This window comes from Bos mutus, unplaced genomic scaffold (genome assembly GCF_027580195.1).
Source record: "Bos mutus isolate GX-2022 unplaced genomic scaffold, NWIPB_WYAK_1.1 CTG216, whole genome shotgun sequence".
Lineage (NCBI taxonomy): Eukaryota > Metazoa > Chordata > Mammalia > Artiodactyla > Bovidae > Bos > Bos mutus.
In genome coordinates this window covers 71,107-98,334 of record NW_027219617.1, presented here as the reverse complement: position 1 = coordinate 98,334, position 27,228 = coordinate 71,107, and the positions used below count along the sequence as shown (strand labels likewise).

Below are 27,228 nucleotides of genomic sequence, written 5' to 3'. Positions count from 1 at the left end.
ATAATTAAAATACATGGTAAAAGGTATAATTTCTTTAATATATAATTAAATTGTAAAAATCAGTATGAAAATATCAGCAATTAAATAAAATATATAATATTCATTAATAAGCAATTGATGAAAAAAGAAATAACTTTAAACAGTTAAAGAGATGCCAAAATTCAATTATATTTACATATTTATGATTAAAGTATACAAGTGAACCATAACTCCTTTAATCAGATGTGCGTGTTTGCATGTGTGCTCAGTCATGTCCTACTCTTTGCAACCCCATGTGTTGCAGTCTGCCAGGCTCCTCTGTTCATGGTATTTTTCCAGGCAAGAGTACTGGAGTGGGTTGCCATTTCCTTCTCCAGGGGATCTTCCCAGCCCAAGAATCAAACCCATGTCTCCTGCATCTCCTGCTTTGAAAGGCAGATCCTTTATCACTGAGCCACTTGGGAAGCCAATCAGATGTCAGATACACCCGTTTATCAAGCCTTGGTTGTTCAGAATGTGGTAAAATGTATTTTCCAGAATTAGGGGAGTGGTGGGTTTGGTATAAGCACGTGAATGACATTTTGGCAATAACTATGAGCATCAGCATTTTGAATAAATATGCCAAATGAACTAACAATTCCACTTCTAGGATTCATACTTACAAAATCTCAAAAAGATTTCATTGTAGAGTCATACATCATAGAAAAAGATGGGAAAAACCTAAAGATGACTGGATACCTAGATTTTAGTGTTTTTTTATGAAGAATTTAAGCAATGCAATGAAAGTAAAATGAGTTAACTCTACATCGTCTGTTATGTAAAGATCTTCTGGAGGCTCAGAAGTAAAATAGAAAATTTATACACAGAGACATGAACACACACATATATGAAATCATGTTTCCATTTGTAGTATTATTTGTTGAAGAATCTCAGGAGTGACTAGAGTAGTATAGTGACTAGATCTGAAAGGAATGGAAGACTCTGGTGTGGCAAGTATAGGATTTCATTTTGCACTATTCCATTTTCATGAATTCTAAAGTTTCTTATTATACATCATACTTTAAATTTTTATTTTAAAACTTAAAATGTGACATTAAAATTTCATCAGTAAAGCAAATGAAACTGAATACAGAGAACAGCCTACATATAAATATTTTAATCAGAATAATAAGAAAAGATACAAGATTCTGATATAAAATCAAACTAAGAATATGAAAGTAAATACAAAAATTACTTAAAAATTAGTGCAATTCTATAAAATTTTATTATCTAATTAATTACAAGTTCTTTACTGACTACTTAATATGATTTTCTAGGTCCAGTGATAAGCCATCCATCATATAGTTTACATTTGAGTAGGGAAACTGTCACAGAGAGCATGAACATATAGTTCATTCTTTAATTATAATTAACTTAATTGTTTGAGAAAAAAAGAAAATTTACATCAGATTCATGAAGACTTACATTCTAAGGACTGGCTGTAATGTTAATTTTTCATGATGAATAATGCATTTATTTAATACTTGATCTACCTTTTTTTCTCCAGAGCGTCTTCATATCATTTGTCATCTCAGAATTTCTTAGACTGTAGATTAATGGATTCAAAATAGGGGTTATGATTTTATAAAACACACTTAGTGATTTGTCAATAGAGAAGGTGGTAAAGGGTCTTGCATATATGAAAATACAGGGAACAAAAAAGCAGACAACCACTGTGATGAGGGAACCACATGTCTAGAGGGCTTTCCTCCTCCATTCCTGACTCAGGTTCTTCAGAGTGGGCAAGATGACTCCATAGGAGACAAGTAAGAGCAGAAACACAATAAAGCAAATCAGTCCTCCATTGGCCACAGCTAAGTAGCCAATGACGTAGGTGTCAGTACAGATGAGTTTCAATAAGGGGTACATGTCACACCTAAAGTGATCAATGACATTGGGGCCACAGAATGGGAGCCTGTAAATAGTGCTAAGTTGAATTACTGAGTGCACAAAACCTCCTGTGCAGGACAGCACCAGCAGAACAACACACACCCTCTGTCTCATGGACACCAAATAATGCAAGGGCTTACAGATGGCCACAAAGAGGTCATAGGCCATTGCTAAAAGAAGAAAGACCTCTCACCCACCAAAAATGTGCTGTATAAACAGCTGAATCATGCAGTATTCAAAGGATATTATATTTTCCACAAAGAACAAGTCTGATATCAACCTGGTTGTAATACAAGAGGAATAAGTGACATCCATAAATGATAAGCAACCAAGAAAAAAAAATGCATTGGTGAGTTCAGGGTATTACTGAAAGTTACAGTCACAGTAATGATCAGGTTGCCCATCACTGTCAAAATGTAGAAGAGCAAGAACATAATAAAAAGGACTTTCTGCTCCTTTGGATTCTGTGTGAGGCCCAGGAGGACAAAGCAAGTTACATTGTTCCTTGTTTCCATCTACTCTGGACAGGAGTTGAGTTTACATATTATGAAGCAGTTTACCTAGAAAACAAGTGGGAAAGCTTTTAAAACAGACTTAAATTTTGCTTTCTATTTATACATTCAAATGAAAGAGGTGTATGGAATATCTATTTGTGTACAGTAGGTCATAGACAACATTGTAATACCCTGGTTGATTAAGTTCCCTACACTCAATGATAAGTATCAGAAAATTCCAGATCAGTTTCTTAAGTGCTATAAGAATACTGACACAGTGCTAAGTATCACAGTGTAAGAATATCACAATTAAACCGGAATCAGAGAATTCTTACCAGGAATAGCAGTGCCTTATTGAGTTTTAAAGGGAAAGCTAAAGGACAGGAAAGGATTGGAAGATAATTGTATGTAAATTTCTAAAATACCATTCATAAAGTCAATATGGATAATACTTGAGACTAGTTAAACTGATATGCATATTCCCTGTGAGTAGATGAGTCTATGAAGAGAGGGTCACTGTCCTGGATTGCGTTAGAATTTACTGAGAAGTCTTTCTGTGTGTCTGTACTTCGATGTCTCCATTTCCTGCCCTATAAATGCTGATGTTATCCAATGTTGTGTCTCCAGCCTCTACCTCCACCCTTTAGTTGACACATGTATGAGCAATATCTCCAACTTTGGATATCTATTTAGTATATATAACAAAACTTTTTGAAGGTTTTCCTCATTTTTGGTACCTCCTTCAAAATATCTCACAGTGCTCATCACTCCACTTTTGCATTCATATTAAAACTTTCTTCCTTTAACAAATCCTGTTGTCTCTACTTTCATATCATTTCACAAATTTGATCATTTCCTATCTCCCCATTTCCTTTCTAGCCCACAGCACTAGCTTTCTGCCATGTCTTTCCACTTTTATTCTGCCCTCCCACAACTTGATTTCCTGAAACAGCTCAAATTACTCTTTACATCTTGTTCTGATTATATCACTCCACTGCTCAAAATAGTTTTAGTAGATTCCAATCATGCTTTTATAATTTAATATATCATAATTAGTATTTATAATAACAGTACTGTAATTACTTATTACCTTTCCATAACTGATGAAAATGAGGTTCATAATATCTCATTAATTTTCTCAAGGGCACACATTTTTAAGTGATAAAACTAGAATCGAAACCTAAGTTTGATATATTTCAAAATGGTTTAGTTTCTTACATTGTAAAAAAAGTCACACAATGGTGAACCTGGTTCCCACTGTTCACTACTACTCTTACCTTGTGAAAGCTTTTTCATAATCTGAAGAAAGACTTTTTAAGTTACTCATAAAATCCTGGAATTCTTGTATCCAGTATGACAACATAGATTGAAAGCCTGCATTATTACATGAAGAAACATTTTCTTTTTATTCATCCAGTCATTTATCCCATGGAGTTTTCAGATTATTTGAAATGCTATTTTTATCTGCATTAGAAATAGTTTAAAAGAAATTCCACAGTGCACACAAAATAACAAAAATTTACCATATTAAGGAAATTGATCCAAAAGATAAGCAAACCCTAGCTTTACATAGAAAGATAGAAGCTAGCCATTTCCAAGGAAATTTGTCTTAAGTAACTAGTTTTCGTATTAACTTCAAAAAAAAAATTTTTTTAAAATACCACTTAATTCTTTAGCCCCATCTGATTCTACCATGTTAGTGGAGCCAGACTAGTTGACTTGCAATTTTGAGAGACTTCCTTGTGTTGCTGCTGCTGTTGTTGTTTTTACATATTGCTTAAAGTCTAGGATCTTCCTGAGAAATTTGTATCAGTTCTTCAAAGACTATTGACTTTTTTTCCTCAATACGATCAAAGAACACTGGACTTTTTATCCCTTCTAGCCACATTTATCATTGTCTTAAATTAGGAATGTGTCCAAGACTGATTCTTAATTAAATTCACTGGGATTTTCCACTAAATTTTATAAATGCATCTATATGTAAAGATACTATTGGACTACATCACATAATTAATTAGGGTCAGAAACATGAAACATGGAAAGAAAAATAAAAGTTTGAGAACCATATTAAGATTATTGCCAGTCAACAACAAAATATCGACCCAACCATTTTGTTTCAGTGAAGATTAATTCATCATGTATTTCCCTTCTTGCTATAGAAAAAATTTTCTCTTTTTATTGAGAGCTCAATTTATACTGCCTCGATGTTTGATCAAGTATATAAAAATTGTATCACTGAATCAGGTATAATAACTAATTTTATCCCATTATTAGCTTTCTTTTAATGTAGAATGCTGCTGCTGCTGCTGCTAAGTCACTTTAGTCATGTCAGACCCTGTGCAACCCCATAGACAGCAGCCCACCAGGCTCCCCCGTCCCTGGGATTCTCCAGGCAAGAACACTGGAGTGGGGTGCCATTTCCTTCTCTAATGCATGAAAGTGAAAAGTGAAAGTGAAGTCGCTCAGTCGTGTCTGACTCTTAGCGACCTCATGGACTGCAGCTTACCAGGCTCCTCCATCCATGGGATTTTCCAGGCAAGAGTACTGGAGTGGGGTGCCATTGCCTTCTCCAATAATGTAGAACACCTACATTTTAAACAAACTATGCTATGGGTAAAGACACAGCAATTAATAAAACAGGAGAAAATAGCATGTAAAATTTCCTTCCTGCATGGATCTTAAATTCTTTTTTTTTTTTTTTTAAATTATTATTTTTTTGTCCTTTCCTTATTTATTTATTTTTTTTTAGCTTTACAATACTGTATTGGTTTTTCCGTATATCAACATGAATCCGCCACAGGTATACACATGTTCCCCATCCTGAACTCTCCTCCCTCCTCCCTCCCCGTACCATCCCTCTGGGCCATCCCAGTGTACCAGCCCCAAGATGTAGTAGGACAATATAGGAGACACTTTAATAAAGAAGTTCTAGTCTTATTTAGTGCATATAAGACAAGAAATAGAGTACTGCAACAGAAACAAGAGGGAGGATTCTACTGTGGGTAATGTAATCAGCAAAGACCTTTCCTAAAAGGTCATGTTGAAGCTGAGATTGAAAAGATAGGGATTGGCTGCCATCAGAAGCATTGTTAAAGACAGCAAAATTAACTAAAATTATCAAACTTCAGAGATGACCTGGTCTGTAAGTAGAAAAATGTAAAAATTTAACGAGAATTTTTATTTCAGTGCCATGTTACAAAAGAAGGGGTTTTCCCTGTGGTTCAATGGGAAAAGATTCTGTCTGCAACACAAGAGACACAGAAGACATGGGTTCATTCCCTGGGTCAGGAAGATCCCCTGGAGAAGGAAATGAAACCCTCTCCAATATTTCTTGCCTGAAAAATCCCCTGGATAGAGGAACCTGGTGGGCTACCATCCAAAGGGTCAAAAAGAATTGGACAGGACTGAGCAACTAAGCACATGTTACAAAGTAGTGGTGAGAATGTTGCACTCACATCTTGGTCCAGATTTTAAAGACAAAGTTTTTAATCATTTAATGTTAATTGTGATCTGAGCTGTGGGTATGTCATCAGTTCAGTTCAGTTCAGTTCAGTTCAGTCAGTCATGTCGACTCCTTGTGACCCCATGAATTACAGCATGCCAGGCCTCCCTGTCCATCACCAACTCTTGGGGTACACTCAAACTCATGCCCATCGAGTCAGTGATGCCATCCAGCCATCTCACCCTCTGTTGTCCCCTGCTCATCCTGCCCTCAATCCCTCCCAGCATCAGGGTATTTTCCAATGAGTCAACACTTCACATGAGGTGGCCAAAGTATTGGACTTTCAGCTTCAGCATCAGTCCTTCAAATGAATACCCAGGACTGATCTCTTTTAGGATGAACTGGTTGGATGTCCTTGCAGTCCAAGGGACTCTCAAGAGTCTTCTCCAACACCACATTTCAAAAGCATCAATTCTTTGGTGCTCAGCTTTCTTCACAGTCTAACTCTCACATCCATACATGATAACTGGAAAAACCATAGTCTTGACTAGACAGACCTTTGTTGGCAAAATAATATCTCTGCTTTTCAATATGCTATCTAGGTTGGTCATAACTTTCCTTCCAAGGAGTATGTGGCTTTTAATTTCATGGCTACAATCACCATCTGCAGTGATTCTGGAGCCCCCCAAAATAGTCTCACACTCTTTCCACTGTATCCCCATGTATTTTCCATGAATTGATGGGACCAGATGCCATTATCTTAGTTTTCTGAATGTTGAGCTTTAAGCCAACTTTTTCATTCTCCTCTTTCACTTTCATCAAGAGGCTTTTTAGTTCCTTTTCACTTTCTGCAATAAGAGTGATGTCATCTGTATATCTGAGGTTATTGATATTTTTCCTGGCGATCTTGATTACAGCTTGTGCTTCTTCCAGTCCAGCGTTTCTCATGATGTACTCTGCATATAAGTTAAATAAGCAGGGTGACAATATACAGCCTTCACATACTCCTTTTCCTATTTGGAACCAGTCTGTTGTTCCATGTCCAGTTCTAACTGTTGCTTCCTGACCTCCATATAGGTTTCTCAAGAGGCAGGTCAGGTGGTCTGGTGTTCCCATCTCTTTCATAATTTTCCACAGTTTATTGTGATCCACACAGTCAAAGGCTTTGGCATAGTCAATAAAGCAGAAAGAGATGTTTTTCTGGAACTCTCTTGCTTTTTCAATGATACAGCAGATGTTGGCAATTTGATCTCTGGTTCCTCTACCTTTTCTAAAACCAGCGTGAGCATCTGGAAGTTCACAGTTCATGTATTGCTGAAGTGTGGTTTGGAAAATTTTGAGCATTACTTTACTAGCGTGTGAGATGAGTGAAATTGTGTGGTAGTTTGAGTATTCTTTGACATTGCCTTTGTTCGGAACTGGAATGAAAACTGACCTTTTCCAGTCCTGTGGCCACTGCTGAGTTTTCCAAATTTGCTGGCATATTGAGTGCAACACTTTCACAGCATCATCTTTCAGGATTTGAAATAGCTCAAATGAAATTCCATCACCTCCACTAGCTTTGTTCATAGTGATGCTTTCTAAGGCCCTCTTGACTTCACATTCCAGGATGTCTGGCTCCTGATGAATGATCACACCATTGTGATTATCTTGGTCATGAAGCTCTTTTTTGTACAGTTCTTCTGTGTATTCTTGCCACCTCTTCTTAATATCTTCTGCTTCTGTTAGGTCCATACCATTTCTGTCCTTTATCGAGCCCATCTTTGCATAAATGTTCCCTTGGTATATTTAATTTTATTGAAGAGATCTCTAGTCTTTCCCATTCTGTTGTTTTCCTCTATTTCTTTGCATTGATGGCTGAGGAAGGCTTTCTTATCTCTTCTTGCTATTCTTTGGAACTCTGAATTCAGATGCTTATATCTTTCCTTTTCTCCTTTGCTTTTCGCTTCTCTTCTTTTCACAGCTATTGGTAAGGCCTCCCCAGACAGCCATTTTCCTTGTTGCATTTCTTTTCCGTGTGGATGGTCTTGATCCCTGTCTCCTGTACAGTGTCACGAACCTCATTCCATAGTTCATCAGGCACTCTGTCTATCAGATCTAGGCCCTTAAATCTATTTCTCACTTCCACTGTATAATCATAAGGGATTTGATTTAGGTCATACCTGTATGGTCTAGTGGTTTGCCCTACTTTCTTCAATTTCAGTCTGAATTTGGCAATAAGGAGTTCATGATCTGAGCCACAGTCAGCTCCTGGTCTTTTTTTTTTTTTTTGACTGTATAGAGCTTCTCTATCTTTGGCTGCAAAGAATATAATCAATCTGATTTCGGCATTGACCATCTGGTGATGTCCATGTGTAGAGTCTTCTCTTGTCTTGTTGGAACAGGGTGTTTGCTATAACAGTGCATTCTCTTAGCAAATCTCTATTAGCCTTTCCCCTGCTTCATTCCGTACTCCAAGGCCAAATTTGCCTGTTACTCCAGATGTTTCTTGACTTCCTATTTTTGCATTCCAGTCCCCTATAATGAAAAGGACATCTCTGTGTTGAGGAAGAAATGAAGAACCCCAGGGTTAGTAGAAGGAAAGAAATCTTAAAAATTAGAGCAGAAGTAAATGCAAAAGAAACAAAAGAGACCATAGCAAAAATCAACAAAGTCAAAAGCTGGTTCTTTGAAAGGATAAGTAAAATTGACAAACTATTAGCCAGACTCATCAAGAAACAAAGGGAGAAAAATCAAATCAATAAAATTAGAAATGAAAATGGAGAGATCACAACAGACAACACAGAAATACAAAAGATCATAAGACACTGCTATCAACAATTATATGCCAATAAAATGGACAACATGGAAGAAATGGACAAATTCTTAGAAAAGTACAACTTTCCAAAACTCGACCAGGAAGAAATAGAAAATCTTAACAGACCCATCACAAGCATGGAAATTGAAACTCTAATCAAAAATCTTCCAGCAAACAAAAGCCCAGGTCCAGACGGCTTGACAGCTGAATTCTACCAAAAATTTAGAGAAGAGCTAACACCTATCCTGCTCAAACTCTTCCAGAAAATTGCAGAGGAAGGTAAACTTCCAAACTCTTTCTATGAGGCCACTATCACCCTAATACCAAAACCTGACAAAGATCCCACAAAAAAAAAAAGAAAACTACAGGCCAATATCGCTGATGAACATAGATGCAAAAATCCTAAACAAAATTCTAGCAATCAGAATCCAACAACACATTAAAAAGATCATACACCATGACCAATGGGCTTTATCCCAGGGATGCAAGAATTCTTCAATATCTGCAAATAAATCACTGAAAATTGAAAAATAAAACCCATATGATTATCTCAATAGATGCAGAGAAAGCCTTTGACAAAATTCAACACCCATTTATGATAAAACTCTCCAGAAAGCAGGAATAGAAGGAACATACCTCAACATAATAAAAGCTATATATGACAAACCCACAGCAAACATTATCCTCAATGGTGAAAAATTGAAAGCATTTCCTCTAAAGTCAGGAACAAGACAAGGGTGCCCACTTTCACCATTACTATTCAACATAGTTTTGGAAGTTTTGGCCACAGCAATCAGAGCAGAAAAAGAAATAAAAGGAATCTAAGTTGGAAAAGAAGAAGTAAAACTCTCACTGTTTGCAGATGACATGATCCTCTACATAGAAAACCCTAAAGACTCCACCAGAAAATTACTAGAACTAATCAATGACTATAGTAAAGTTGCAGGATATAAAATCAACACACAGAAATCCCTTGCATTCCTATACACTAATAATGAGAAAACATAAAGAGAAATTAAGGAAACAATTCCTTCACCATTGCAACGGAAAGATTAAAATACTTATAAATATATCTACCTAAAGAAACTAAAGACCTATATATAGAAAACTATAAAACACTGGTGAAAGAAATCAAAGAGGACACTAATATATGGAGAAATATACCATGTTCATGGATGGGAAGAATCAATACAGTGAAAATGAGAATACTACCCAAAGCAATTTATAGATTCAATGCAATCCCTATCAAGCTACCAACAGTATTCTTCGCAGAGCTAGAACAAATACTTTCACAATTCGTATAGAAATACAAAAAACCCCTTGAATAGCCAAAGCTATCTTGACAAAGAAGAATGGAACTGGAGGAATCAACCTACCTGACTTCAGGCTCTACTACAAAGCCACAGTCATCAAGACAGTATGGTACTGGCACAAAGACAGAAATATAGATCAATGGAACAAAATAGAAAGCCCAGAGATAAATCCACGCACATATGGACACCTTATCTTTGAAAAAGGAGGCAAGAATATACAATGGATTAAAGACAATCTCTTTAACAAGTGGTGCTGGGAAAACTGGTCAACCACTTGTAAAAGAATGAAACTAGAACACTTTCTAACACCATACACAAAAATAAACTCAAAATGGATTAAATCTCTAAATGTAAGACCAGAAACTATAAAACTCCTAGAGGAGAACATAGGCAAAACACCCTCCAACATACATCACAGCAGGATCCTCTATGACCCACCTCCCAGAAGATCGGAAATAAAATCAAAAATAAACAAATGGGACCTAATTAACCTTAAAAGCTTCTGCACATCAAAGGAAACTATTAGCAAGGTGAAAAGACAGCCTTCAGAATGGGAGAAAATAATAGCAAATGAAGCAACTGACAAATAACTAATCTCAAAAATATACAAGCAACTCCTACAACTCCAGAAAAATAAATGACCCAATCAAACAATGGGCCAAAGAACTAAATAGACATTTCTCCAAAGAAGACATACAGATGGCTCACAAACACATGAAAAGATGCTCAACATCACTCATTATCAGAGAAATGCAAATCAAAACCACTATGAGGTACCATTTCACACCAGTCAGAGGCTGTGATCCAAAAGTCTACAAATAATAAATGCTGGAGAGGTTGTGGAGAAAAGGGAACCCTCTTACACTGTTGGTGGGAATGCAAACTAGTACAGCCACTATGGAGAACAGTGTGGAGATTCCTTGAAAAACTGGAAATAGAACTGCCTTATGATCCAGCAATCCCACTGCTGGGCATACACACTGAGGAAACCAGAAGGGAAAGAGACACGTGTACCCCAATGTTCATCGCAGCACTGTTTATAATAGCCAAGATGTGGAAGCAACCTAGATGTCCATCAGCAGATGAATGGAAAAGAAAGCAGTGGTACATATACACAATGGAGTTTTACTCAGCCATTAAAAAGAATACATTTGAATCAGTTCTAATGAGGTGGATGAAACTGGAGCCTATTATACAGAGTGAAGTAAGCCAGAAGGAAAAACACCAATACAGTGTACTAACGCTTATATATGGAATTTAGAAAGATGGTAACAATAACCCTGTGTACGAGACAGCAAAAGAGACACTGATGTATAGAACAGTCTTATGGACTCTGTGGGAGAGGGAGAGGGTGGGAAGATTTGGGAGAATGGCACTGAAACATGTAAAATATCATGTATGAAACGAGATGCCAGTCCAGGTTTGATGCACGATACTGGATGCTTGGAGCTAGTGCACTGGGACGACCCAGAAGGATAGTATGGGGAGAGAGGAGGGAGGAGGGTTCAGGATGGGGAACACATGTATACCTGTGGCAGATTCATTTTCATATTTGGCAAAACTAATACAATTATGTAAAATTTAAAAATAAAATAAAATTTAAAAAAAAAAAGGACATCTTTTTTGGGTGTTTGTTCTAAAAGGTCTTGTAGGTCTTCATAAAATCATTCAGCTTCAGCTTCTTCAGCATTACTGGTTGGGGCATAGACTTGAATTATCATGATATTGAATGGTTTGCCTTGGAAACGAACAGAGATCATTTTGTAGTTTTTGAGATTGCATCCAAGTACTGCTTTTCGGACTCTTGTTGACCATGATGGCTACTCCGTTTCTTCTAAGGGATTCCTGCCCACAGTAGTAGATATAATGGTCATCTGAGTTAAATTCACCCATTCCAGTCCATTTTCGTTCGCTGATTCCTAGAATTTCGACGTTCACTCTTGCCATCTCCTGTTTGACTGCTTCCAATTTGCCTTGATTCATGTACCTGACATTCCAGATTCCTATGCAATATTGCTATTTACAACATCAGACCTTGCTTCTATCACCAGTCACATCCACAACCGCATGTTGTTTTTGTTTGGCTCCATCCCTTCATTCTTTCTGGAGTTATTTCTCCACTGATGTCCAGTGGATATGTCATACATCACTTTTATTACATTCAGGTACATTCCTACCATCTTTGAGAGTTTCTTTTTACTATGAAAAGATGTTGATTTTTTTGTGCAATGAGCAACACAAAAAGGAAATTAAGAATAAAATTCTCCTTGCAATAGCATGAAAAAGAATAACATATTTAAATAAACTTAAGCAAGGAAGCAAAAAGTCTCATACACTGAAAAGTACAAAACACTGCTGAAAGATATTTGAGAAGAAGTACATATATGGCAAGACATTCATGAGCTGGAATATTTAATATTATTAATATGTCAATAATGCCTAAAATATGTTTCCCCAGCTTTTTCTAGTGGTAAAGAACCCACCTGCCAATGTAGGAGGCATAAAGGACATGATTTGATCCCTGGATCTGTAAGATTCACTGGAGGAGGGCATGGCAACCCACTCCAGTATTCTTGCTTAGAGAATCCCATGGAGAGAGGAGCCTGGTGGGCTAGAGTCAATGGGGTTGCAGAGAGTCAGACACATCTGAAATGACTTAGCACATATGCACATTACCTAAAATAATCTACATATTCAGCACAATCTGTCTCAAAATATGAAGAAAAAAAACCATTTTTTGCAAGAGTATAAAATTCCAACTAAAATTTTATATTGAATTTCAAGTGATTCCAAAAATGTAAAACTCATACTTCCTCTTTATAAAATACAATTTAAAGCTATGATAATCAAAAGAATTTGCTACTGGAGTATAAAGGCATGGGCCAGCTACAGTCCATGGGATTGCAGAGTCAGACACAATTAAGCAACTGTGCTCACACACATACACATTGGCCTGTAGACAACCATAAGGAGATACAGGGTGTCATGGCCAAAATAGTACTGTAGAAGGACAATGAGCTCATGTCTGCACATGGGAACACCAAAATTACAACTATTTACAGAAAGGGTATTGATGAGAATGACCTGAAGACCAATAGAAAAGATCCTCTATTACTAAAAATATAAGGAAGAAACCACGACAAACAGGGAGGAATAGTGGATACAGGGTATAGTCTAGTCCCATACTATGGGTAGGCAACAATCACACAAGAAGATCATCCAGTTACAGAGGTTCTCCCAAAGGAGCAATGGGATGTGAGCTTCACATCAAGCTACTGAGACCAGGGATTCTGTACTAAGAATATGAGCCCCCCAAATGTTTGGCTTTTGATGTCAGTGGGATATCTCTTGGGGTGAGCCAGAGGCCTTGAGAAATTGAGGCTCTAGGTCTAAAGGTCACACACAGTATAAGACCCAAGACAGAAGAGTCATTTGAAAGAAGACTGAGTCAGACACACCTGTTGATCTTGGAGAGCATGCCAGAGAGTGAGGAAGAAATTACAACTCACCTCAGGGACATCAGCCATTTCGGACAGCTATCCTATGACAAGGGCACTGATGCTGGCAAGGACCATATTGGAATCCTCCTTCTAGCTTTTCAGTAGTGGCATTCAGCACTACCCAAGACAAGGTAGCACAAATCTTGGGAATCCCCAGGTCAAACAGCTAACTGGGAAAAGCACAGCCCCATTCGCAATCAGGCTGGCTACTGTAGATCCCTTTAGCATCCACCTGACCTATGACTCAGGCCTCTCCATCGGTTGGTCAGCACCAACCCCAGGACCAGACTCCCACACCAAGAGGAGTAGTGATACCAGTCCCAAGGCAACTTGGACCTAGTCTCCACCCACTTTTGCACCAAAACTAGTAACAGGACCCAGCTCCATCCACTAATGGGTTGGCACTAGCCCCAGGACCCATTGGTTCATAGCCCTGAACATTGCCACATGGACACCAGTCCTAGGACCAGAATGGCTCATCAGCTAGTTATGTCCCAATGCAGCCCACTCACCAGTGAGATAGCAGCAGCCCCAGGATCCCCTGGGCACTATCTGGGAGCTAACACCAGCTCTGCAATCCCTGTTCTAAAGCTAGAGACTTCAGGACGTGGTTCAGCTCAGCAGTGGGCTGGTAGCCACCTCGGGACCAGGCCTGAGTAGGCCTTGGGTTCCATTCTCTGGGCCACAGCCCTATTCAACAACAGCATACACTTGCTTCAGGAGCACCATGATTCTGCATCCAGCCTGGTCAGAGCCAGTCTACCCTCCAGCATACCAGCACCACACCAGTACAACTTGGCTCAGCTTTGCTACCAGTATGATACAGGGTCCAGTCCAGTACACACTGAGGCCCTGAGCCAGCCTAAGTGGAACTGGACTCTGCCCAGAAGTTGGTAAGAACAAAACTGAGGCTCCATGGCCAGTTTCCTTCCCATCTACACTACCCACCATGGGTCTGCACTAGGACTGGGATTTCTTGGTTAAGCAACCAACAGTGCCAGTGTCTGGTTTATCCACCAGCAGTGGAAAAACACTGGACAAGGCATGTCTATTCAAACAGTGGGAACTGGTACCACCCATGCAGTGTTCCCACAGTACTGAGCCCACAACAATAGTGGATTGTGAAGCCACATAATGGACACTGGGGGAGCATATACTTCTGGTGACCACAGGGGAGTGTGCTTATGGAACATTTTCCACATAAGGCCACTTCTTCAAGACTAAAAAAAAAAAACGAAAGCACTGATTATGCAGAAATAAAATTAAAATTAGGCAAAATTAGGTGACTGAATGACATGTTCCAAATGAGCAAACACAACAAAAACCCCCAAAGAAGAGCTAAAGAAAGTGGAGATAAGAACTTTACCTGATAGAATTTAAGGTAATGATCATAAAAATTTCCAAAGAATTTGGAAGATTAAGTGAACAGAGGAAGAAGTTGCAAGTTTTCACAGAATTGGCTGATATAAAGCTTAACCAAACAGAGATGAGGAATAAAATAATTGAAACACACACACACACACACACACACACACTACAAAGAATCAACAGTAGATCATATGATACAGAAGTGTGGACCAGTGAGCTGAAACACAGAGTAATTTGAATCAATAATGCTGAATAGAAAAAATAATTTTAAAAATGAGGACAGTTTAAGAGACCTCTGGGCAGCATCAAGCATTATAACATTCACATTATAGAGGTCCCACAAGGAAGACAGAGAGAGGAAAGGGCAAAGAACATAGCTGAAGACATGTAGCTAACCTTTTCCCTAACCTGGAAAAAGAGACAGACAAGAATATCTAGACAGCATAGAGAGCCCCAACCAGGATTAAACCAAAGATGATGTTAAGAAGTTTTGTAATTATAGTGAAGAAAGTATTCTTTCTTCATTTAATAAAGAAAGAATATTTAACAAAGCATGGGAAAAGCAACAAGTGAGAGCAAAAGTTTTATAGACAAAGAAAAGCTCAAGATGTTCAGCACCACATAACTGGCTTTACACACACACACAAATATTAAAGGAACTTCTATAAACAAAAAGGAAGGGTCATAACTATAAATATAAAAATCAAGAACAGAAAGATATCATTGGAAAAGGCAAAAATAGATTACAGGTAGTAGTAAAAAAGAAAAAAAAAAAAAAGAAACTTATAAAGCTAGTAGGGAAGTTAGCAGAAGAAAGTAGTAAAACCATCTAGCAATATATACACAGTAAGTAATCAGACCACCTGACCTGCCTCTTGAGAAATCTGTATGCAGGTCAGGAAATAACAGTGAGAACCAGACATGGGACAGACTGGTTCTAAATAGAGGAAGGAGTGCATCAAGGCTGTATATTGTCACCTTGCTTATTTAACTTATATGCAGAGTACATCATGAGAAACTCTGGGCAGGATGAAGCACAAGCTGGAATCAAGATTGCCAGGAGAAATATCAATAACCTCCGATATGCAGATGACACCACCCTTATGGCAGAAAGTGAAGAGGAAATAAACAGCTTATTTGCCGGGGACCAGCCCCGGCTGATCCAGGGTATTCGAAGGAGAGACCAGCTGGGGCTGGTCCCCGGCAGGTGGCGCCCAAGACAGGGATTTTCGAAGGTAAGCTCCCCAAAGCAATCAGAGCCATCAGCCCTATTGCTCCCCGTTCTTGGAACAACTGGGTCACCAGCCCTCTTGTTCCCCCACGGAGCAGTTTGGGTGACCAGCCCTACTGCTCCTCCCTTGGAACAGTTTGGGCCATCAGCCTACTGTTCCTCCCCCGGAACAATCTGGGTCACCAGCCCTATTGTTCTTCCAGTGTTCGGGACGGCTAGGACCCCACTCAGGGTGCCGCGGACCCCCCTGTAGGATAGACAGGGCGAGAGGAGTGGGAAGTGTTGAAAGTGTTAAAAGAGTTAGACTTAGAGAGAGAAAACGGTTTCTGAAGTTAAAAGGCCAAAGAAGAGCCTGATCTTTTAAAAGCTAAAAGCTTTATCTTCTATTATACTTAATTTTCTGATGTGGGTAACACGAAACTAAGAATGGCAACTCTTTATACAAGTAATCTTGAAACTGTTAAAGAGACTACTGTTAATTTAGATACTTGGGTGAAGGTAAAAAAACAACTAAAAACGTATCCTATAAATATGATTAAAAATGTTCTGGACCCTCGTCATGAGGCTGTGGGATAGTCTATGTGAGAGGCTATAGCGGTGGATGGTAGTGGGTCTCCACCTTCTGCGCAGATCATATTTTCTGCCATTGACGAAAAAAAGGAGGGAGACTGTGCTCTACCTCCGGAGGAAGGAGAGGGCTTACAGGACGCTGCGGCCGGGTGCCCTGGCGAGCCCCCTCCCCCTCTACACAAACCTTTAAAAATTTATCCAACAATTTCTGATTTAAGGCGACTACTCCACCTCCGCTTGCATCTCCCAGGGCCTAAAAATTCCCCAGTTTACATCCAAAGTCTCCCAGAGCATTGCCTAAAGCTGAAAAAGATAAAAAAGATTTCTTTTAAACACAGGAGCTTTTAAAAAATACACAATATACAGAGCCAAGCTCCTGAAGAAAACCCCCTCAGGGGGCCTCACCCAAGCAAAAATAAATAAATAAATAAAAAGAGAAAAAAATAAAAAAAAAAAAAAAAAAAAAAAAAAAAAAAAAAAAAATAGAGAAAGATCTAAAGATAGAGAAAAAGCTAAAGAGTGAAAAGGAGAGAGAACAGAGAAGGAAGGAATCAGGGAACGAGCAAGATTGAGAAAGGAAGAAAGGAAGTTAGAAAAAGAGATACAGAGAGAAAAAGAAGGGAGGAGGGAAGAAAAAGAGAGAAAGAGGGTAAAGGGAAAGAAACGAAGGAAAGAGAAGGGTAGCGAAAAATGAAGGGGGAGAAAAAAGTGAGAAAAGCAGGAAGAGAGGAAGAGACTGTAAGAGACGCTGTGACCAGGTGCCCTGGCGAGCTCCCCCTCCCCCCACCCCCCGCAAATCTTAAAAAAAAAAAAAACTTATCCACCACTTTCTGATTTAAGGCCATTGCTGCCGCCTCCGTTTGCGCCTTCCAGGGCCCAAGAGATCCCCACTTTGCCCCCAAAGCCTCTCAAAGTGTTGCCTAAGCCTGAGGAAGATAAAAAGTTTTTTGAACGGTGGAGATTTTAAAACAGACTGCGTGCACAATATGCAGAGCGCGCTCTTTGGAGAAAACCCCCTCAGGGGGGGTCTCACCCAGGCTAAGAAAAAAGCGGACCGGTAAGGGGATTTAGCAACAATTTTAACCCCTGACTTGCGGTTGCTCCGATTCCAATGGGAGTGGCTGGCCCCCTGCCTGAGGGCATTGTAGGACTTGTGCTAGGGTATAGCTCGCTTTCTTTTCAAGGAATTTGGGTGGTGTATGGTGTAGTAGATTCTGATTATATTGGAGAAATTAAAAGTTTTGATCTCGCTGCCTACCAAAACTGTGCAAATTAATAAAGGTCAAAGAATAACACAGTTTTTGCTTTTACCTTACTATCAGACAAGAAAAACCTTGACTTCTCAAGCTAAGAGCCACAGAGCATTTAGATTTAGTGATCTAGCTTTTTGGGTGCAGGGAATTACAGCTCCATGGCCTTTAAAAGATCTTTTAATTCAAGAAAATAAACTGTCAGGGCTATTAGACACAGAAACAGATGTCTCTTAACATTGCTGGGAAAGACTGACCCAGGTCCTGGCCAACACATACTACTGAAAATGAGTTGAGATTAGAGAAAGTGATATGCGGGTTGGGAATGCTGTAGAGAAAAAGGTGAGGGAGAGTTTAAAACCTTGAAGAGTAGTGAGTTCCCCGTTGCTGGAAGTATTCAAGCAAATATTAGATGGTTGCTTGTCATCTAAAAAGCTATAGACCAGATTTAGGTTACAAAACGATAACTGGAGAAGCTTATAAACATGTTGTGCAACACCTCTTTACTTGCTTCTCATATTTAGGTCTGCCAAAAGTTTTAAAAACTGATAATGCCCCTTTGAAGCTGCGGAGAGATTGTTTACTAACTTTAAATGATTTCCAAAAATTATTAGGGGACATTAATTGGATACGCCCTCATTTAAAACTGACTACTGCAGATTTAAAGCCTTTATTTGATTGCTTAAAAATTGATCCTAATTCCAGTTCTAAGAGAAAGTTGACTAATGAGACAGAGTTAGCTCTTGTTGAAGTGTATGAGACTTTAAATGATCAGTTAATTAGGATTAATATTACCAAAAGATGAGATTAAATTATTCTTCCAACAAAACATACACCTACAGGGTGCTTGTGACAAAAAGGCCCATTGGTTCCATCTACCAGTGATCCCAAGAAAAATAGTTTTATCTTATCCCAGCTTGGTGGCACAATTAATTATAAAAGGAGGAAAAAAGAAGTGTGGAACTTTTTAGAAAAGAAGTAGCAAATATAATAATTTCACTCAATAAGGATCAACTGCAAGTCTTTTACAAAATAGTGATGATTGTCAAGTTGCCCTGATAGATTTCAGGGGTCAAATTTTGTTTCATTTGCCCTCAAGCCCCCACAGTAGTTAAAAGTTCAAAAATGTTAGATTGGCAGTTTGAGGATACCTGTGGAACTTTCCAACTGTATGTAGTTCCTACGCTCCCCTTTACCCTATGGGGGAGGGACGTGCTGTCTCAAATAGGAGATACTCAGAGAAGGGTTTTCTCAATTTCTTAGTTATCAACAGGTGGTACAATTAACAATACTTTATATATTGTTATAAATACGTAATATAAATATATTTGCCTAACTACAGTTTGCCTAATTAGGTATGGGTATAAATAAAACATAATAAAGGTATGCCTAATTCTATTTATAGATCTATACTTACTTAATTTGTATATAAATCAATATATGTATTATATATATACTGTATAATTAAATGTATATTGCAGTAATATAATGTGTGTGGCTGATATTAATTGGTATGGATTGATGTGCTGTGATATATGTTCTGTATGCTGTATAATTATATTATATATGTGTGACATGTATTATTACAGTACATTGGTTTGTGTTGGTTGGTATTGGCTGTGTGCGTGTTGTATTGCTGTAATATATATGAATTAATATGTTAATTATAAGATTAATTCAAGTATATTGATTTATATATATTGTATGTCAATAAGTTTATACTTGTTGCCATATATAAATACATTTTACATTTAGGTATATCTGTATACTAAAATGAGATAAGGAGGTTATACATTTATTATTTAAATTTATAGAGACCTAAACTAAACATTAGACCTAAATTAACATATCTCTAAATTTATGTTGTTAAAATGTAAATTTTAAAAAATTTAAAAATTAAATTGACAACTGCTTGACAATTCCTTTGCCATAAAACCCCCCCATAGGTGTAACTGGGATAACCAGACAAAAAATTGGTTTTATAACAAAACGGCCCCCTAGAGTGGGTCCATCTTCCCGCTCAAACTAAAAATGTAGTGGCTTCTTATCCGGGATTGATAGCTACTTTGATATTAAAGGAAAAAAGCGGAACATTGAATTATTTGGTAAAGAGCCATCAGAAATTGTAATTCCATATAATAAGGAACAACTTGTTGCTCTTCTAATGTTTGATAAAAATTGGCAGATTGCTATAGGAAACTATTTTGGTCAAAATTTTGCATCATTTACCCTCACATGTTTTGCTGAATTTTATATCCAGACATCCAGTTATTTTTCCTGTCAGATGTAAACAATCTCCTAGTCCAAATGCTCAGATAGCCTTTACTGACGGGTCAGCAAATGGTAAAGCCTCCATAGTTACTAAAAATCACCAAAAAGTTTTAGAAACACAGAAAACTTCAGCTTAAAGCGCTGAAATAACAACAGTCATAAAGGCTTTTGCTATGTTTGCAGATGAGGAATTTAACCTTTATTCTGATTCTCAGTATATTGTCAGGTTGGTTCCACACATTGAAACTGCGGTTTTGCCTGAAAGTAAAACTACCATATTTCATTTGTTAAGTAAATTACAGCAACAAATTTGGAAGACAAATAAAATATTTTTCATTGGAAACATTCGGGCTCATTCCGGATTGCCCGGCCTTTAAAATGCCTTTAATGATTTGGCTAACTTATTAACCAGAAATACAGTGGCTTCTGTGATTGAGGAGGCCAGAGCCTCTCACTCACTTCATCAATACGCTACTGCTTTAAGATATCAATTCCAAATTCCCAGAGAGACTGCTCGAGAAATTGTGCGTTCTTGCTTATATTGCCCCACTGTTTATAATAGTCTACCTATGGGAGTTAATACTCGCGGTCTCAAACCTAACGTACTCTGGCAAATGGATCTAACTCATGTCTCTTCATTTGGAAAACTGTCCTTTGTTCTTTAACTGTAGACACCTTTTCTCATGTTATTATTGCAACTGCTCGTACAGGGGAAGCAGTTAAAGATGTAATACAACATCTCTTTACTTGTTTTTCATATTTGGGCCTACCAAAAGCTTTGAAAACTGACAATGCTCCTGCGTCTAAGTCTTTTCAGGAATTTTGTATAAAGTTTCAAATTAAACATAATACAGGCATCTCTTATAATCCCCAGGGACAGGCCATTGTTGAAAGAGCACATCAAACATTAAAAATCCAAATTCAAAAACTAAAAGAAGGGGAGTTTAAGTATAGTTCTCCCCATCAAATCTTGCAACTTGCTCTTTTCGTAATAAATATTCTAAATACAGATCTGGCTGGAACTACTGCAATGCTTCGTCATTGATGCCTGGAGCAATTAAATGCAAAACCATTAGTCAAATGGAAGGACCTCCTCTCAGGACAATGGAAGGGTCCTGACAGCATTATTAATTAGCTGTCGAGGATGTGCTTGTATTTTTCTACAGGATGCAGATTGTTCAATTTACATCCGGGACAGACTAATTCGCCATGTTGCAGACCCCCAGACATCCAGTTTCCCCATTGCTTCGATCACAAAAGAGAAGCCCGCCAGAAGGGGAGGCAAGATAAACATCGAGATCCCGGTGGGACCGACAGGGCTGCTGCAGTGCGAACTCCAACCAGAAAATAATTCTACTTATTCTGTTTTGGCTTGTCTACCCTCTCCTTATGTTTTTCTCTTTACCAATGATTCTGGAAAACTTAATGTACATGTGACTTTCACTGGTGGACCCAATGTAGTGACTTGTGAACAATGCGTGCTCTCATCTTGTTTAAACCCTCAGTATAATGTTTGCTCCTTTGTAGTGTTACAAGGTCCACCTTATCTTATGATGTAACCACTTATTGATATAACTATAGTCTTGCTGTGTTACAACAACTACAAGATTTAATGTGATCGTGACGATTTGTGGGCTTTATTTATTTTAGGAATATCAGCTTTAATAGCAGCAATTACTTCTGTTACTGCTGCAGCAATATCATTGACTCAACAAGTGCATACTGCCCAATATGTTGATACCATGTCTAAAAATGTTTCTTTAACTCTAGCAACACAGGAAGCTATAGATAGGAAATTAGAGATGAGAGTAGACGCCTTAAAAGAGGCAATAATGCATATTGGGACTGAGTTACAGCCTTTAAAAGTGAAAATGGTTCTGTCTTGCCACGCTGATTACCGGTAGATATGCGTGACATCTTTAAAGGTAAACGAGACAGATTATGAATGGGAAAAAATCAAAAAACATATCTCAGGTGTTTGCAACAGCTCTGACATTGGCCTGGACTTAGGGAAATTTCATAATCAAATACAGACCCTGGAATACTGTCGACTGGATTTTACCACCGCTGGAGCAGCTAATGACTTATTTCACACCTTCTCTAACTTTACTTCTGGAAAAAACATTCTGTCTAATATCTTTAGTTCTAATTTTGCTTCTCATAATCATTCTTCCTTGTATTGTCAGGATTCTTCGGCAGAACATTCAAAAGCTCGCGACTGAGCTGCCTCTGGCTGTTTTAAGAAATAAAAAAGGGGAAGATGTGGGGAGCGAGCTCCGCCCATGGCAAAGGTCATGAGGAAGGAGGCTTGACATACGCAAAGGCGGGATCAAGCCTCAGGAGTCTCCCTGGAAATTCTCGAGCAATCTACCCCCAAAACCAGAGTCTGCCTACTTTCTGCTTTGTGCTTTCACCTACACCTCTGATTTTACCGGGGGCTGTCCCCCACTACCTCTCTGAAAAAAGAGTTAGCTTACAGCTCCAGTTAATAATTCCTGGGTGTGACAGTGTTTCAACCTACAAACTCCCTTGGAAGTCCTCTAGCCTGCCTGAATAGGTTTTTCTGGCCACATGTGATTGCTCAGAGCCTCCAAACTGTGAGAGGCATGAGATGTTCTAAACTGTCTAAATACAGATTCCTTTGAGCAGTTAAAAGATTGATTAGAAATTGTATTGGTGAAGGGGATTCTCACTTGTTGGGCCAATGTTTGCTGCTAAGTCTCCATATCCCTTACCTGCTGTGTCCCTGGCAGTGTATTGATTAATATAATTGGTGTAAATAGTAGCTTTAATGTTTGTAACCTGGGACCCTTGAATTAATTCTTTTTCTTGTTATAGCCCACCACACCTTTGCTCTGTAGGAATGCAACTTTATCTAATGCTTTTTGGAGGCTGGCGCCTGACTTTAGAATAATCACCTTTAGAGGAAAAGGCCTCCGGGCCAGAAGATGATGCAAATCACCTAAACTTTTGCATATGATAAGTTTGCAGGAAGAAAGCCTGGCTTGCTGCATGACTCTACCCCTTCCCCCATTATCTTCTATGCATAACTTAAGGTATAAAAACTACTTTGGAAAATAAAGTGCGGGCCTTGTTCACCGAAACTTGGTCTCACCATGTCGTTCTTTCTCTTACCTTCTGGCTGAATTATTTAGCCTCTTTTCTGCACTAAATTTCCTCACTGAGCTATCCTTATTTCAGCCTCTTTTCTCCACTGAATTTCCTCACTGAGCTATCCTTATTTCAGCCTCTTCACTGAATTTTACTGAGCTATCCTCATTCTATTACTCTTTATATCCTTAATTAACATTTAATTAAGCAATTGTCTCCTGATCTTCGCCTACGCCGTCTCTCCTTCGAATACCCTGGATCAGCCGGGGCTGGTCCCCGGCACTTATTGATGAAAGTGAAAGAGGAGAGTGAAAAAGTTGGCTTAAAGCTCAGCATTCAGGAAAAAATAAGATCATGGCATCTGGTCCCATCACTTCATGGCAAATAGATTGGGAAAAATCGGAAACAGTGGCTGACTTTATATTTTTGGGCTCCAAAGTCACTGCAGATGGTGACTGCAGCCATGAAATTAAACGATTGCTTACTCCTTGGGAGGAAAGTTATGACCAACAGCATATTAAAAAGCAGAGACATTATTTTGCCAACAAAGGTCCATCTAGTCAAGGCTATGGTTTTTCCAGTAGTCATGTATGGATGTGAGAGTTAGACTATAAAGAAAGCTGAGTGCTGAAGAATTGATGCTTTTGAACTGTGGTGTTGGAGAAGACTTTTGAAAGTCTCTTGGGCTACAAAGAGATCCAACCAGCCCATTCTAAAGGAAATGAGTCCTGAATATTCACTGGAAGGACTGATGTTGAAGCTGAAACTCCAATACTTTGGTCACCTGATATGAAGAACTGACTCATTTGAAAAAAAAAACAAAAAACAAAAAACTGATTCTGGGAAAGATTGAAGGTAGGAGGAGAAGGGGACAACAGAGGATGAGATGATTGGATCCCATCACTGACTCAATGGACATGAGTTTGGATAAACTCCAGGAGCTGGTAATGGACAGGGAGGCCTGTTGTGCTGCATTCCATGGGGTCACAAAGAGTTGGACACGACTGAGTGACTGAACTGAACTAAACTGAAGTAGTTAAGGGGTGTTGTTTTTCAGTTGCTAAGTCAGGTCCAACTTTGTTACCCCATGAACTGCAGCACGCCAGGCTTCTCTGTCCTTCACTTTATCCCAGAATTGAGCTCAGACTCATTTCCATTGAGTCAATGATGCCATCCAACCATCTCATCCTCTGTCATCCCCTTCTCCTCCTGCCCTCAATCTTTCCCAGCATCAGGATCTTTTCCAATGAGTCAGCTCTTCACATCAGGTGGCCAAAGTATTGGAGCTTCAGTTTCAGCATCAGTATTTCCAATGAGTATTCAGGGTTGACTTCCTTTAGGAGGGACTGTTTTGGTCTCACTGCTGTCCAAGGGACTCTCAAGAGTCTTCTCCACCACCACAGTTCAAAAGCATCAATTTTTCGGCACTCATCCCTCTTTAAGGTCCAACTCTCACATCCATACGTGACTTTTGGGAAAAAAACAAACAAACATAGCTTTGATTCTTAAGAACCTTTGTTAGTATCATGCATTGAACCTGGACTGGATGGGGAACACGTGTATACCTGTGGCGGATTCATGTTGATATACGGAAAACCAATACAATATTCTAAAGTTAAGAAATAAAATAAATAATAAAAAAAGAACCTTTGTTAGAAAAGTGATGGCTCTGCTTTTTCATACACTTTCTAGGTTTGTCACAGCTTTCCTTCCAAGGAGCAAGCTTCTTCTAGTTTCATGGCTGCAGTCACCATCTGCAGTGATTTTGGAGTCCAGGAATGAATGAAATGAAATTATCTGTCATGCTTTCCCGTTTTCCCTGTTTGCCATGAAGTGATGGGACTAGATGCCATGATCTTAGTTTTTTGTTTGTTTGTTTGTTTTTTATGTTGAATTTAAAGCAAGGCTTTTCACTCTCTTCTCTTACCCTTATCAAAAGGCTCCTTAGTTGAAGGAAATGCAAAATAAAAGATACAAATATGAAGTCAAAAGGAAAAGTAAACATGGAGAAAGAGGATGAAAAATTTAGGCTTATTAAAATGTGTTTCAACTTAAGAGATCAGCAATTTAAAGTAATCAGGTGTATATATGGTACCACATATAAACTTCATGGTAACCACACCAAAAAAATCTCAATAGGTATATACACTCATAAAAGGAAAGACAAAGTCACCCAAAAAGATTGTCATCAGGGACTTCCCTGGTGGTCCAGTGGTTAAGAATCTGCCTTATAATGTAGGAGACATGGTTTTGACCCCTGGTCTGGAAACTAAATCCCACATGCCATGGAGCAAGTGAGCCACAACTAAGAGAGCTATGCACCTCACAATAAAAGATATTGCATGAGGTGAAGGAGATCCCATGTGCCACAACTAAGACCCAACACAAATAAATCAATAATTTCTTTTTTAAAAAGACAGCTATCAAATCATAAGGGAAGAAAGTAAACAAAGAATAAAGGAACAAGATGAGCTACATAGATTAAATAATATCTACAAGTTTCTCATTCAGTGTGTTCCTATTTAAAATCCAAAACTTCCTCAGAGAGAGCAGAGCACAGTGTCAAATAATGGTTGCTCCAGAGCTGTACTGTCTGTGTTGGAATCCCAACATCACCACTTGCTTTCTAGGGGACCTTGGGCAACTAAATAAATTTTCTCAGTTTCTTCATTATTAAAATGGGGAAATGGATAGTGCTTGCTTCTTGGAGTTTTTTTCAGTATTGCAAGTACATTACCTAAAATTCTCATTGGCATCTCTTAAAGGTCAATAAATAATGTTGATAATTAACGTTTTGGGATGCTTCACATGAACACTGCAACAAATTTTGTCATTTTGATAATTGTTATACATCTAGTCAAGGATAGAAAAGAATATTATGCCTATAACTCATGGATCCCTATTTGGGCATAGGATAAGATTGTCTGCCTTAGGAATTATTTTATTATATATGAGTATAATATTTATCTGTGATAGAATGTATTTTGACCTATAGCAAGCAGAATGAAAGATTTAAAAAGTACAAAATGAAAGAAAAGAAGGAAAACAGAGTACATTCTAATAAAGCAAAGAAAACAGAATTCAGAAAGAAAAAAAAATAGCAATTGTTTCCTCAGAGATCCTTTGTCTGATGGTAAGAATGATGATAAACAAAAGAAAATAATCATATTGTGATAGATATAGACCCAAACTTTCTAACCATTCATTGCTGTGGAATTAAAGAATCATTAAACCTCACATGTAGCCAAGATGATTCCATCCACATAATTTTGGTGAGAGATGGGGGTTGGAAAGACAGGTACCAGAAAATTTGCACTTGTTTAGAAGTCAGATGTAATGAACATTCTGTATACTGTATTCACATTATTGCTACTGTTTGATTAAAGATCCAATCACTGTTGAAGCTATAGATTGATAAGGCCCATCTGTCAAAGACCATGAGGGCACTAGGTAGTCTGTATCCAGCTACTGGAGATGGCAAGAGTAAACATCTCAGAAGGAGAGGAGGATGACAGAGTTTGAGATAGTTCGATGGTATCACCAATTCAATGGACATGAACTTGAGTAAACTCCAGGAGATGGTGAGCAGGGAGTCCTGGTGTGCTGGAGTCGATGTGGTTGCAGAGAGTTGGACATTGTTTGGCAACTGAACAACAGCAAAATCCAACTATTTTATTCACATCTTATTTTCTGCAAGATCCACTCAATAATTATCAATGTCAGATTATACCAGAATAAATTACCTACTAGTTGAATATTTTATATTTTTAATTTAAATTTATTTATTTTAATTGGAGGCTAATTACTTTACAATATTGTATTGGTTTTGCCATAGGTATGTAATCTAGTCTCTATCTTTTAAGGCATCACAATTTTGATACTATAAAAGTTGAAAGATCGTACAGCTAGATTTTCAACTTAATCCAGTCAGCTAACATTTCCCTATTATAAATATATATATATATAATTTAAG

At 38.2% G+C, this 27,228-nt stretch overlaps 1 pseudogene; it reads right to left on the bottom strand.

The window, feature by feature from the left end:
- Positions 1 to 1,491: 1,491 nt before the first annotated feature.
- Positions 1,492 to 2,423, bottom strand: LOC102283728 (olfactory receptor 4A47-like; annotated as a pseudogene).
- Positions 2,424 to 27,228: the final 24,805 nt, after the last annotated feature.